At 36.2% G+C, this 14,668-nt stretch overlaps 1 long non-coding RNA gene across 1 annotated transcript in view; it reads left to right on the top strand.

The window, feature by feature from the left end:
• Positions 1 to 11,030: 11,030 nt before the first annotated feature.
• Positions 11,031 to 14,668, top strand: part of LOC113978417 — a 110,154-nt gene continuing 106,516 nt past the window's right edge. The window contains exons 1-2 of the long non-coding RNA XR_003537570.1: positions 11,031 to 11,126; positions 11,589 to 11,641. This is a non-coding gene — a long non-coding RNA (uncharacterized LOC113978417). The remainder of the gene's footprint in view (positions 11,127 to 11,588; positions 11,642 to 14,668) is intronic.

The raw sequence follows: 14,668 nt of genomic DNA on the forward strand, positions 1-14,668 counted from the left end.
AATTGCAATAGGGGGTGAAAAGGGGAAACTATGGGTAATTTTGATGGTTGTATTATAACTGAGAGTTCCATGTCGCTGGTGGGTGAGAGCAGATGGAAGAGAGCAGTTTGTGCAATGAAATGCTACCTAGGGCTGTATCTAGAAGGCAAAGAGTTATAAATATCCTCTGGAGTAGCCAGGTGAGTATCAATAAGACTGAGAAATCACCTTGTTGTGATATGCAGTAATTATGAACCTAAACCAAAACAAATCCAAGATGAGACTGATTTCTCCGTGAGATCTCAAGTTAACTGTGGACTTGGTGACAGTGGAAATCTTGAGCTACCTTCTTATCTGTTAAAAGCAAAAATATCAAAGGATTTCCTTAAAAAATAAAGAGAGAAAAAGGGAAAACAGGTTACTCACATGTAGGTGAAGAATACATGCTCCAGGCAGTTGTGTTTTTGTTTGACTGGTCTGACCTCTTGCCCCTCAAAAAGAATTAACATATCATGGAGGCTAGTAATAGCTAAATAAGTTGGAGAAAGTTTCTAATCCTGAAGTGTTTCTAGACAATGAATACGATGGTGTGTGTATGTTTTATTAAGAATCGAGACATGTCTAGCTCAGATATTTGAGCCAAGAACACAAACAAAACCACCCTGCATTCCCAGGGCACGGTGACTAATACTTCCAGTGAGATCTCAGCATTCCCTTTATAGATCAGGTGTTAATGTACACTGACATTCCAACTTGCAGCACTGAAAATTAATATCAATATGGTGGGCTAAATAAAGTATAGCTCTAGAGCTGCAAATACTTCTGGGATAAAGGACAAGGATTTTAAAGCTTTTCTGCTCATGTTGAGTCAAAGTCTTTGATGCTAAAAATAAGAGTTTAAAAGCTTTCACGAGATTGCAGATTGTTTATCCCTGTATAGATATGCTCAAGTGAAATGGATCACCACACTACACTAGATGAATTACAAAAATGACCCCATAAAACTAGATGGTGGACAGCAAGCTTTATTCCATTTTTTTTTTCATTTATGACATTCTATCTGTAGTGTGTTGTATAATGTCTCTCAAACATCAATGCTGTTCTACATCTCCAAGTTTCCTCCTAAAGAGCAGTTGATGGCAGCATCCTAAGTAGGTTGAAGATCATCACTGAATTCCATCTTTTCCTTTGGAAACTATTATGAAATTGTAGTTTATTAAAGTAGGATAGAGACTCCTCCTCTTTTTTTTCTTTCTCTTCTATTTGTTTCACTCTCACTATTTCCCTTGACACCTTCATATGTGTGTTAAATTACACACCCAGACTACAATATAATATTTCCCATGAAGTTGTAGGGGAGCTCTACAGTGAGGTTTTTCTGTTTTCATTCATGGAGAATGACTCCCACACCAATTCTCAAATAAAATTCTCTTTGAAATCAACTTCTCTCCCTCTGCCTGGAATATCACAATCTCTAGCCACTTGCTTGCTTTCAGGTCTCCTCATCTGTTGAAGATAAGTACGTCTTTTCCAGGTGTTGGCTTGCATTTTTGTACGTTCAATGAATGTTCATATGTTTCAATTCTTTTCTGTTTGACTTCTTTAGGTGCCCCTTGTTTGTTTTATTCTTCTCATTCTGTTCTGTTCTCTTAATTATGTTTTCAAGGCAAGTGTGATATTACTCTGCATTGGTATCACTCCACAGTTACTCATGTTGCTGCCTGCTGTTTTCCTTAAGTTTCTCTGAGGTTATTCACAAAAAAGCTTAGCTGCATGGTGGATCAGCAATCCATTTATTATTCATATATTTTCTTTTAGTTCTTCTAACTTGATCTTCCTAAACATATTCTTCATAAAGGCACAGGTGTGGTGGCATTCCAAGCCCTGATATCCCTTAGATGGCTACTGTCACATTGCATATCTGCTGTAAGATTATGGAAATCATGTTATCAGACTGCTAGGAAACTGAGATTTATGATTTCTGTAAATATAAGAGAATAAAAAGTTTTGGGGGGGCACATTTGTATATACAATGTTTTAGTTTTATTTCCTGGATGTTTTATTTGGATTCCAGCCTGTGGTGGTGCATCCCCATCTCCAGGCCATGCTATGATGTGAGAAAGGTTCATGAACAGCACCTGAACTAATCTTCTCTTGAGCTCATGGGAATCACTGTCTGTCCCCAGGAACCAGTGCTGGATAACGAGCTCCTCTTTTTTAACAAACAGCCTTGGAAACTTATTTTTCTTGCCTGAATAACAACCCAAGTGGAATAAGAGTTTTGTCATCAAACTTTCAAAGAGAGTGGTCCTGGGAACTACCGACCTGTCAGCCTCACCTCTGTGTCTGGGAAGACCATGGAACAGATCCTCCTGGAAGCTGTGCTGAGGCACATGGAGGACAGGGAGGTGATTTGGGACAGCCAGCTTGGCTTTTACCAAGGGAAAATCCTGTTTGACCAACCTAGTGGCTGTTGGCAAGTCCAGGGCTCAGTTTAACAAGGGGGTGTACTCTGAACATTGTGACTCAATGAGAGGATCTTCCTTATTCGTTTTTATCCTTATTTTTTCCTACTTTTATCCTTTTCTCACTGCCCACCCCTGCCCCTTAGAAGTTTTTAGAGTTGATTCTCGTTTTAGTTTGATTGATTTTAGATTTTGTTCTGCTTTCTCTGCATGCTTTAACCATTTATAGAGAGTAGAATGAACCTTGCCAAGAACTTTGTCATGCTTTTGCTTCTATACTTAATCTGCTTTTGCCAGTGATCTTTAAACATTCATTTGTGACACAGCCCATGTCTGGATATCTTTGGAGGAGGTGTCTTTTTTTTTTGCACTGCTTTTTGACTACAGAGCCCTGATCATTTTAGGCAAAACGTCCAGGGAGGTGTTAAGAAGTGTCATATGCAAAAGAGTGTATATTTGTTTTGTATTCTGTATACTATAAACACCTCAGGTTTTATGTTTTCCATAAAAATGAAAAATGACCAAATTTTGGCTGGTGAAAATAGTCATGATTCATTGATTTTTTTTTTTTAACCAAATTATGCTGAAAGTTTGGACACTGGAATGACAAAAATAATGAAAAATATTTCAATAATATTTCCTGTTTTAAATGTATTAAATATGAAGGTTATTATGGTCAGTAAGGAGTTAGTCTGGCAAATTAATGCAGAAATTGGAAGAAAAGATATGACTGGTCATAACATGAGCATTTTTAGCCTCTTTAAGCTGGTACATAAATTGCAGGTGTTCTCAGTTTCATGCTCTTTGTCAATCATGTGGGTCACCAAACAGGAAGAAGCACAGATATCAATCTAAGTCTGCATAACAAAATCACAGTTAATACAGTTGGTTTTTTGTTTTTGCAGAATAAACTGGTCATAAATGCATCATGACATGTATTTGTACACATCCCCTTTGTGGCAGTGAAGGTGCTGAAAAACCACTAAATTTCAAATCTCTTTGGTTTAATGTGATTTAGAAAATCCACATTGACAGAGCTGGTATCTCAGTAGATTTTTGATCCGTTTGCAATCTATGACATTTTGCTGTTTCTAAATGTTTCTTCTGTCAGTTGAGGGGTCTCATTATCATTAATGTGCTTCTCTTGTTGTAAAGGTTGAATGGAGGAGGGATGTAAAGCCACTTCTGTAATGTCTGAAGGCAACAGTAATTAGTGATTTACTAATCACATGTGGGATATGTGGCAGTGATGGACTCTACCACCCTGCTTTTACACATCAATAACTTGTTTACAAAATTGTAAGCAATTGTATTTTTTTTTTTTTCAAAAAGAACTTCATCTTGAGGCTCGGTCATGGGAAATCTTCATTTCCCAAAACGGGGAAGGATTGCAATGTTTGTTGAGTCCTGCCATGGCCAATGCAAAACACTGCCCATGCTGTGTAGAGAAGCAGAAATCAGGACTGAGGGTGGGTGGTGAGGAGTAGAACTTGGCAATTCTTTCTGATTTCTCATCCACCTGGACTTGAAGATGTAAGTACACAGGTGATAGTAGCTGATCTTGCATTGCAACAACTCTTCCACTGGCATTGGCCTGTTATGGGGAAAATATTAATGTGGTTGACAGACTTCAAATGTAGTGGAGCACTTTTGCACTTAAATTATAGCAACTGATGAGGTTATAAATGTGGGAAAACTATTGCATTTTAGTTGATGTCAAGAGTGCTGTGACAATTTATATCAGCTGCTTATATTGCCTTTCTGAATGTTCTTCCTTAGCACAAAATAGACAGAATTCATCATTCACTTCTATTTGCATTTCACTTATTACTGGAGTCTGTTATCTTTGAACATCTGAAATAGTTCCTCTCATGAATAGCCTCTAGGATATGGTAGTTAGCAGATTTTTCTTTATTTTTCATTCTTCTCAATCTCTGAGATTTTCCTCATTAACCCTTTTTCCCCCTTCTTCTGTTTTTTCTGTGTTTGTTTTTTTTTTTAAATGGGTTCAATAAAAGTTGTTAGAATAACTTCAGAATAAACACAAAAGGAAATGTATGTGTTTATTTTGGTGCACACTCTCCTTAAAGTGCACTGTTTGAAAGAAAAGGGCCTTCTCACTAGTTCCTCTCCCCGTGTGCTGACATATGTCCTCTCAACAAGGAATTCCAACAAATATATCTTTTTGGCATATACTGCATTTGCAGCAACAAACCAGGAGAGAAACAAAGAATGACTCATCAACCAATTAGTGGCTGAAGTGCCCCAAGGGTATAACGTGGGCCAGTTACCTGCTCAGGAAGCTTCACAGGTAACCTTTTAAAAGAATTGCCATCAGTACAGACACAAGCCTCCATTTATTATGGAAGATCTTGACTTTTTTTTCCTCTTGAAGTATTATCTTCCTTTGCTTGTACCTAGTTAGAGCAGTGTGTTTTGAGCAATTTGTAATTTTCTTTTTTTCCCCAACAGGTATTAAAAATAAATCTGGCAAACCTGGTTCTGATTTCAGTGCCAGCAGCATAAATCAGTTTGTGCCAGTTAAAGGTGATAGACCTCATTATTCTCTCACTTTTGTCAATTTTAGGCAAGCAAAGCCTGTTTGTCCCATTTTGCTCTCTTACAAGGATATAAGTTTAAAAGAACTGTACTGAGGAAAATCAGGTTGTTAACAAAGTTTGGAAAAAGCTAAAGGTTTCCTTGCATATGTGTACATATACTGTAATATTGCCTCTTTTTTTTATAAATAGGTGATAGAAGGAGAGGTTGCAGTGATATTTGAACCAAATATGTTGTGTTCTTACTGACCAAAACTGCTATCTGTACTGGCAAATCAAAATTTTAAATCAAGGTAGAAAAACCCCACAGTCTCTGATTAAGAAAAGCATTACTTGTAGTCAAGAGAATTTGATAATTTTGTGGACATTTTATTAGATACCTAATTCTAAGGAATCAAGATATAGCAACTTTCCTCGTGGATTTGTCTCCTTACATGATTGTTTCTTACCAAGTGTTCTGTTAAAGGGACACAAAAATATTAAATGGCTTTAAATATGCCCTACACAGCTGAATTTTCATGTATTTCTTTCCACTTAACTTTTTGTTTCAATGTCAAAATAATGTTTCTTTCCTCTCATGGATGTCTTGAAATGTCTTCTACTCTTTTTTATAGTAGAGTGATTTTTCAGTCAAATCATCAATTTTAATTGAGTTCAAAGTTTCTAATTTTTCTGGGTGAAACTTGATCTACAAAGTCAAAGGGTCTGCTATGAGTTGAAGTTAGAAAACAAATTATAGTAAGAAATTTAGAAATTTCTTGGTAAGCTTGCAAGTATGATTATGATCCTCAAATTTTGTTTTTCAAAACATTTACCTAAGCTTTTAAGCTTTTTTCTTTTTTCAATAGACAGAGTTGTTATTTTGTTCTTTATTGCTTGTGAGAAAATGTTTTCCAATTCCATCATAATCCAGAGAAAATGTTGCCATTTTTGACAACCAGCAATAATAGAAGAGACAGGAAGAATTAAGTTTTTCCTGTGGTGACATAATCAGCCAGATGAACAAGCAGATCTCTCTTTATACTGAAAAAATGTAATCTCAAATGAGGTACAGAGGTGGTATGAAGCTGCTACGAAGGGTGTTTGCCTTCTGCTCAAAGCATGAACCCTGATAAGTCTGGTGAATACGTTAAAAATGTATGTAATCAGATTTATAGAAATGATTGGTTTTGTGGGTCTTACCTATCCAAACAGAATACAAAATTATGCAGTGTGCAGCCTACTCCAACCAGAGATCTGGTTCTCCTCTGTCAACATGTGTCAGTTCCCCAGGGTTTAATGTAATCATGGAGACAAGCATCTCTAGTAAGAAAGGGTCTCATATGTTTGAATTGCTGCTTTATTGTAACAGAACCAATACCAACAGAGCAATCTGCTTGAACAAAGGAAAACAGAGTGGAATCAAAGCCTATTCCTCTTTTTCCAAACCATTTAGTTGCATATAAATATCTTAATCAGCTTATTCAATATTTCTAGATTTGTTATTCTTGACAATGGTCTGCACTTGGTGCCAGGTAATAGATTTGTTTTAAATTGCATTTTTTTTTCTTATAATAGCTTTTGCTGCCAAATTACTCTCTCCTTCCCCCCAGCCTTGCAGGCACTTATTTGATGCTCCTTGATATAGACAAGTTTGTGCTTTATCCAGCTTCCATTCATTTTTAGGAGCACTGTCATCATTTTCATCTGCTTTCATAATAATTTGGTCTGCACCTTTAAAACCCCCTTGCATCTGTATATTTATGTCAGTCTAAAACAGTGTCCCAAGGAATTGTGAATACGATTCCATATTCTGTCCCACTGTCTCATGGGAGAGGAGGCTGTATGGAGCATCTTGGTACACTGGGCAAAAATCAGGCTCCACAGCTTTGCACTGTGAAAACCTCAGGGATGAACACACTGTTGGGCTGTCCCAAAGAAATGTAATCATAACTGCTTAGCTTGAATTCAAAATTTCTTGGCACTCCCTGCCATTGCCCAAACCACTAAGTTGGTGCCTCAAAATTATCTGTCGGTGTCAACATAGCTGAAATGAAATGTGAGTAAATTTAAAATATATACCACGTGAAAAATTTGAAAAGTATGTCCCTAAGTACACAAGAACCTTGAATGAAAAATAACGCTTGGTATATTACAGATGCCACTTGTCCTATATACAACATTCAGACACTGTCCATACTCAGATATTCTACCTAAACTATATCCCCAGAGAGCCTATCTGCTTTATTAACACCCTAAAGAACTTAAAGTTCAGAGAGCATCCCAGAAATACAAACTCCAACAAGCAACTGCAGACATTCAGCTCTTCTGTCCCCCAGACTAGAACCTCGCTTTTACTCTAAGGGAAACATCCTCTCCAGCACCTTCTCTGGATGTGTCGCAGTGCCATCTAGTGAGTCTTGCCCTGACAGCGAGCAAAAATTCAGCAGGTTTGGTTCTATTGCTGTTCAATCCACTCACTATTCCTCTCTCCACTACTCAGGATTTGGAAACTTCACTACTGTGTGTTTCTTGTGTTCTCCAGGTACCGCCTTTTTTACAAATACCTGCCCATGAGCATTATATGTCCATGAGTATTGTATGTGCTTTCTAGTGTTCTAATATGAGGTGGGGATTTGTGCTATTTTAAAGCTGGTTTTGGCTCCTTGTCTTTGAAGCAGACAAACCAGACTTGCTCTTATATTTGCTTCTGTATTTTGTCAGTAGATGCTGTTTCTCCAAAAGCTAAGCATGTTTTAAACAAGTATCTTTTTTTGAAGTATATTTCTTCTCTCATCCAAACTGAGAAAAAACCCAAAATTGTTCAATAAGATGACTGATGTGTAAAAATGTCATAAATCCATACAACACATAATAAGAAAATGCTAAAGAAGAAAGTATGGTCAATGCACAGCAACGTACAATCACCAGCAGGTTTATCATGGAGCAGAATCGCTGCCATAAATAAGATGTTGCACATATGTGTTGCATTCTCCTCAAAAATGTGGCTTGTATTAGATAAATAGGTAGAACAAGCACTTACAGGGTCTAGTGCTCCATTTTACTCAATAGGAAAAAAAGAAGAAAGTTTTGCTATGATACCACGAACAACTTAATGGTCATTCTGATATTTTCAGTTTACCTCAGCATATGTTGGACACTTTCTGAAATCAGAGGGTTACAGTTAAGATCAGAATTGATCATAATTATTAATTTTCTCACTAGATAGATGGAAAAAATACTGGGAAACCCAAGAGTCTTTGGACAGTGTTCTCTCACAGTCTATTACCTGTCAGTGCTGAGATCATACGAGCAACCCCACACAGGTGGAATGCTAACTTTAGCATAGCAATATGTAATTTCTCAAGAGTCTCCATATTTCAGGAGTATTTTGGCTTCTTGAGACATGCATTTGTAACACAGAAAATATTTTGTTAGTTAATGGATCAGTTACTTTTATACTAGACTGAAGTTCTAAAAATGTGTTTGGTATCCAGTTTGTGAGAATTACAGGTATAAAAAATATCAGACATTTTTTTGATTCTTCATGACATATGCTGAAATAAACAGAAACTTCTTTTCTCTCTCTCTCTCTTTTTTTTTTTGTTTGTTTTATGCAAGTGGCTAAAATAACAGGAACAGATGCCCTATTCTTGAGATTGCCACTTGAATCTAAGGAAGCTTGGAACCATAATTTAAAGATGTTATTGTACAGTGACTGTTTGCTAGTGAGGGACATAATTTAAGAGTTACAAATGTCCTAATCATGTAGCTATACTGCAATTGAACTTTGAACTAGCTAGTGGTACTTTATATTATTTGAATGTACTGGTAACTGTTCAACAGTTTATGTGGCAGATTTCACAACAAAGAAGCCTTTTCCTAACAATTAAACTCAGTCCACTGGTATTTAAGAGCCATCTGTGAACTGGAGGTGCCTCACTACCAGAAGTAAGAAGTTTTCACTACCAGAAGTTTTCAAATGTCTGTCTTACTTTTCAGTGGTGAAATTTCATTGATTTCTTCCCCCCCCCCTCTTTAGAGGGTATGTAATTGGTGTGTAACATTTTATTACAGTATAGACCCAACCAGTTTACGTGGCTGATTGCCCAATATCACTGACATGGATTTCTCAGTCTCCCCTCATTTAATAGTTGGAACAAAGCTTTGGAGAAGATCTTTAATAAAATGCAATAGACATACTGCTGTTAATCTAATCTTCAGCTTGTCTTAGAGCTAAGTGGGCTTGTTTCAAAAAGCATGGGATGAATGACTGCTCTTGTACTTAGCTGCAGGTTTTCCTTTCCTGTGTTTAAGTACAGAAGAGCCACATCTTAAAATGCCTTTTATTTTGCATTATTTACGTCTACAGAGCCTGTGAAAGAGACTATAGTAAAAAGGGCATTCACCAAGTCCTGGACCTATCTGCACAGCTTTCACCTCTTAATGTTTATTGACTGCTCTCTTCTACTAACTCTACCCCTTTTAGGTGTGATTTTCAGATCAGCCTTAGGATTTGATGGAGTGTAATTGTCTTTTCTTGGCAGATGCTATATGGTGTAACAGGAGCTGGGTGGTTCATATGCAGTGAGCTGAAGGCTGCATTGCTTGAGTGAATCTGTCAAAGAAATGTCTCGTGTGTCCCAAATTCTACCCTGAGGAACAAGTGAGGTTTTTCCATCATTTACTGTAGTCTTACCAGAGCACATATTTGAAGACTGAAAAAACCCTTAATTTTACAGGGGTAACCTGTAAACCTGTCTGTTCTCCAGGGCTATTTGGATATTACTGAGGTGCTATGAATACTTTTTCTCATTGTGTCAGCTGTGCCTTGCCAGACAGACCAGCCCTTAGCATAACCTACAGTCTTCCCACTTAAACATATAAAAAAATTACTTTTATCAAGGTATTTTTTAGTAATAAAGTTACTTATCCCATTTTGATGCAAACAGAATATGCATTGTTACTATTTTGTTAAAGAAAAATAAAATTAATTTCTATAGCATCATGTATTTATTAGAAAATAAACCTTCTGGTGATATGACCTTAAAACAACAATACCATCTGAGAGAGACAGCTACTAGGGGAGTTTAGTCTTCAGAACTATTGTCATGTGGGTATTTTTGGTATTTTTTTTGTTTGATTTGGTTTTGGTGTTTGTTTTTGTTTGGTTTGTGTATGCTTTTGTTGGGTTTTATTTATTTATGTATGTATGTATGTATGTATTTATTTATTTATTTATTTATTTATTGAGTTTTGTTCCATTATTGGCAAAAATTGGGCTTGAAACTCTCAATGACAATTACGGTGGGATTACCCCACCATCAACAGAAGCCAGAAAGTCCCTGTCAGCCCATAAAAGCTTTGCTTTGGAAAACAGTGATGTCACCAGCACTTTATTTACATTCTCTGCCTACACTGGGAAGCCGAAGTTCTGCTGCTGAGTGATGTGAATTTTAAAGAAGACGTCGGGTTACTCCAGCTAGTTGAAGTTCAGAGCATATGTAAACATGTTGAGGGGAATAAAATTGTGTTGGATTTCATTTCCTGTGAATGAGTTGTATGGTCTAGCACTTAATCACTTCCAAACCTCCAGGAATTAAATCCCTTATGGCTGAAGGAATATTTTCCCTTGATTCAAGGTGCTGGTGGATTATTTGATGAAAACACATTGAATTATGCCACAGATGTATCTGAAAGACACTGTAGACAACCTGTTTAGTCTATTAAATGATTGAGTTTCTATCATATATTAGTTTATGTAAATTTTGTACAGACAAGCAAAGAGATAGTTTATGTATTTTCTAATATTGGATGTTGCATGTGTCCTATGCTGTTGAATTAAAATTAATTTAATCGCTATACTTAGTCACTTTTCATGATGAACTCTGCTCCTTCTGTGCCTGAGTGCTGGAAGATAATGTAATAATTGCTCTAATTTTCTTTCAGAAATTCTCAAGTGCTTAGATTTCAAAAGCAAAGGTTGTTGCCGCTGAACTGATGTGCATGAAACCAAGAATGGTGAACATTGAATAGTCCATCACTGTATCAGTCTTTAACTAGTCACACTTTGAAGTCAAGGGAATGGAAAATTCTTATTACATCTTAAAGGCAAGGAAGAAAAATGTCGAGCTCTTTTGAGATCGTAAGTTCTGTGGGACATTTTCATTGTTGATTTAAAAAAATGGACAAATAGGAACAAAATTAGATGAATACCCAAGTTCAAAGACGAAGCTGAGCAACAGAAGTTTTATTAAAAATAAAAAATCAGAACCAACTGGACTCTGTCTGAGAGAGAGTGTTTCAAAGTCAGATGCTGTCTTTGGTGATTTGAATGCCCCATATACACTAGTAGATTCAAGGAAATTTATATTTGAACTCACACTGTAGCTTTGGATTGCTTGACAACCACGTTAGTTTAGAGTGATCTTATGTCCATGCTTTTTTTAACGTTATGTAGTAGGCCAGCTTTTTGTTGTCTGTGATCAGCCTTCTATTCACTTCAGTGACACTTCCTAGATTTAATTTGAAATAAGTAACATGAAATTTAGCCTGTGAATCACTCATTTGCCGTATTTGATAAGATATTTGTTCTATATGCTTACAGCTGCTGTTGATGCTGAAGTTCTTGAAGGTGTAAACTCCATCTGTAATCACAAGGTGTGTTTCAGGTAGCTTCAGCTTTTATTTCTGTTATTTCTATGATGTTTTATTTCTTTCTATTCCATAAACAGAACATTTTACTGTTTACTCTCTGGTCCTGCTTTCCAATTTACAAGGGCACAAGTATTTGAGGTTTTGAGGAACCATTTGTAGAATTCTTGCAGCATGGCATTATGAGCAAAAGTTACCTTTGTAACTTCAGTGTTTGAATTTAAAATTGTACAGGGAACACTATGTCTAGAATTCTTTAAACATCTAAAAATAATTTTCTGATCATGAAAGATTACTTTTTGTCCTTGCTAGATTTTCAAAATTTTGTTTTCCCTGTGTGATGTTGCTTTAAGTTTGTTGCACTGTGTGTGTGTGTCAGAGAGAGAGAGGGAGAATTGGATTGTTGGTGTTTTCCTATCACAAGGTACTTGAAGTTGTTTTTACAAGGCTTTATTTAAATGCTTAAAGCTTTTTTCCCCCCCCCACATGATTGTGGGAAAGCATATTTAAATATTAACAAGACAAACACACAACAATAAGGGGTAAATTTGTGAGCATGAGTGATCAGATTTGCTTTCAGTCAGAAAAATGTCTGTATTATTCAGCTAAGAATGGTTGAGAACCAAAGCCTTCCTCAAAATATATTTGAGTTTAACAGTCAACATGACATTTAGAGTAGATTATAGGTGATGGAAATAGAGAAGCACATATAAGAGACACTTCTGTATGTATACACATATATATATATACACATAATTGTTTTAATATGTTCAAATAACCAAGAAGCAGATAGGCTGTGAGATATAATTGTCAGGCTGACCTTTCTCCTTTCTTCACCTCAGTTTACATCTTACTGAACTTGTAGTTCAAGTTAGTACTATAATATCAATACTGTTCCAGTTTTACATGAGGCAAATGAAGGAACTATTGTACAAAAGGGGAGTTTTGTGGTTTAGCACAAAAATGCAACCATGCCAAAGCAAAGTTGTAATGGGTTACATCATTGTTTTTTATACATCTTCCATCAGTGTTTATGGAATGTCTGTTTTGCCTCCCTGAATTAGAAGGCTGAAACCAATGAAATGAATATCATGAATATGGTTGATGAGTCCCGTGCAAGTAGTCTGGGGATGGAAGGGAACCACTCAATGACTCAAGTTAGGTAAACTTATAATATTAAAGGTGAATAAGGAAAGCTGGTAAAGCAACTTTTCACCTATATCTTTTACAGACTTAAAAAATTTAAGTGCCTTATTTTGTTCCTGGAGGAGATAAGGAAATCACTCTCCCTGCCCCTCTTCTCTCCCTTATTATTATTATTACTATTATTATTTTATACTTCTATGTTTAGATCACATGCCTATGCTCATTTCTCTGTCAAAATAGAGATAATATTTTCTACTAATATATTTATGTATGTACATGTTTATCTCCTTTAAATAAATAAAAGCAAAACAATATTCTAAAGTGCTAAATAAATGAATTCCAAATACTCTGTCCCCATCCCAAAAAAAATTAACAATTTTCAGGTCTGCCTGGAAACACTTTAAATTAGGATCTGTTTCTTTGTAAGTTCCAATAATATGCATTTCCTTTCCATGCTTCAATTTCAGATTGATAATTATTAGGGTTTGCCAGTCACCTCTATCAACTTCATATCAGTTCCTTTCCAGTAGGAATCCAAGCTAGTCCCTGGGGAGTATGTGAAATTTCCTATATTGCATTTGTGCAAGCAGAAGATGGTGACATTTTTAAAACTTGAAGGAATATTCTGCTTGCTACAAGGTAGAAAACAACAACATAAATTTACATGCTTCAGTTTGTAACCTTGGGTCTCACTGTGAATGCATTGGAGACAATGGCATAGGATTTTTTGCCTGGAATTTGCAATAGTGGGAAAACAGACAGAATGGGCACCTGAACACAACTTTGAACTCATCATGTGAAACAGATGGTAAGCTGACAATTTAGAGGTACGTGTTCAGTAGAAAGCAACAAAAAAGAAATAGGGCAAACTCATATGATTATTTCAAATTATTTTAGGGTACTGCTTCATTTTTGATCAAAGAAAAGAATCTGCATTATTTTCTTGCTAGCAGCGTGGAGTCTGTTGACCTTTGGGTGTATATAAATCTCCACTGTTTCAAGACTCCATGGATTCCACAGGGGAAAGTTCTCTCCCATGACCATTTTATCAAGGCAGCCGAGCTTCTGTTCATCCTACCGGGAAAACCATAAGGCAGTACCTAGTGAAACAGGATGCTAACTAAGTAAGGATCTTGAGACATTTTAATTTTTTTTTGCACATTAAAATTACTATTGATTCTGAGTCACAGTGTTGTGACTCATCCTGAAAGTTAGACATGTCCCCAAGACGTTGCTGCATCAGAGGCTCATATTGAAATTAGTATTAGGGTTGCTTGGCTTTCAGGGGGGAGAATGGGGTAGGATGGGGAGGTGATGGGAGCAGTGTTGGTTTTCCTTTTTATGTTAAAACATGGGGAGGGGAGAAGTGAAAAACCAATATTTACTGGAAAGTATTGTTTATCTTCGGCTATTTAAATGCTTAAGTTGACACTTCAGTAATAAACTAGATGTTCTCTGGTGTTATACTAATGCTCACTTCCTTTTTCCACCCTTTACTTGGGTAATTCCTACTGGGAATAATTATTAATAGTTCTCTAAAAAATTAGCCCAGTGTTCATCACTGGTCAAAAAGCATATAGAATATTAGGTATTACTAGCAGAGGAATTTAAAGCAAATCAGGAAAATAATATGTACTGCTGGATCAATCAGTTTGTAAAGTTGTGTCATTTGGTAAATTTAAATTTTGAATACTGCATGCAATTTTGTTTGATTAATTTAAGAAAAGAACCTAGCAAAACTAGAAAGTCCTTGATTGATCAAAAGCATGGAATATCTTTCATATGGACTGTAAGGTGAACCATAATGAATTACATTTTTGCAGCTTGGAGAAGAGGTAGGAGAGAAGGTAGAAGGGTATGCAAATGTGCAAACTGATATACTGACTA

Source organism: Neopelma chrysocephalum, unplaced genomic scaffold (genome assembly GCF_003984885.1).
Source record: "Neopelma chrysocephalum unplaced genomic scaffold, ASM398488v2 Primary Assembly neopelma1_323, whole genome shotgun sequence".
NCBI lineage: Eukaryota > Metazoa > Chordata > Aves > Passeriformes > Pipridae > Neopelma > Neopelma chrysocephalum.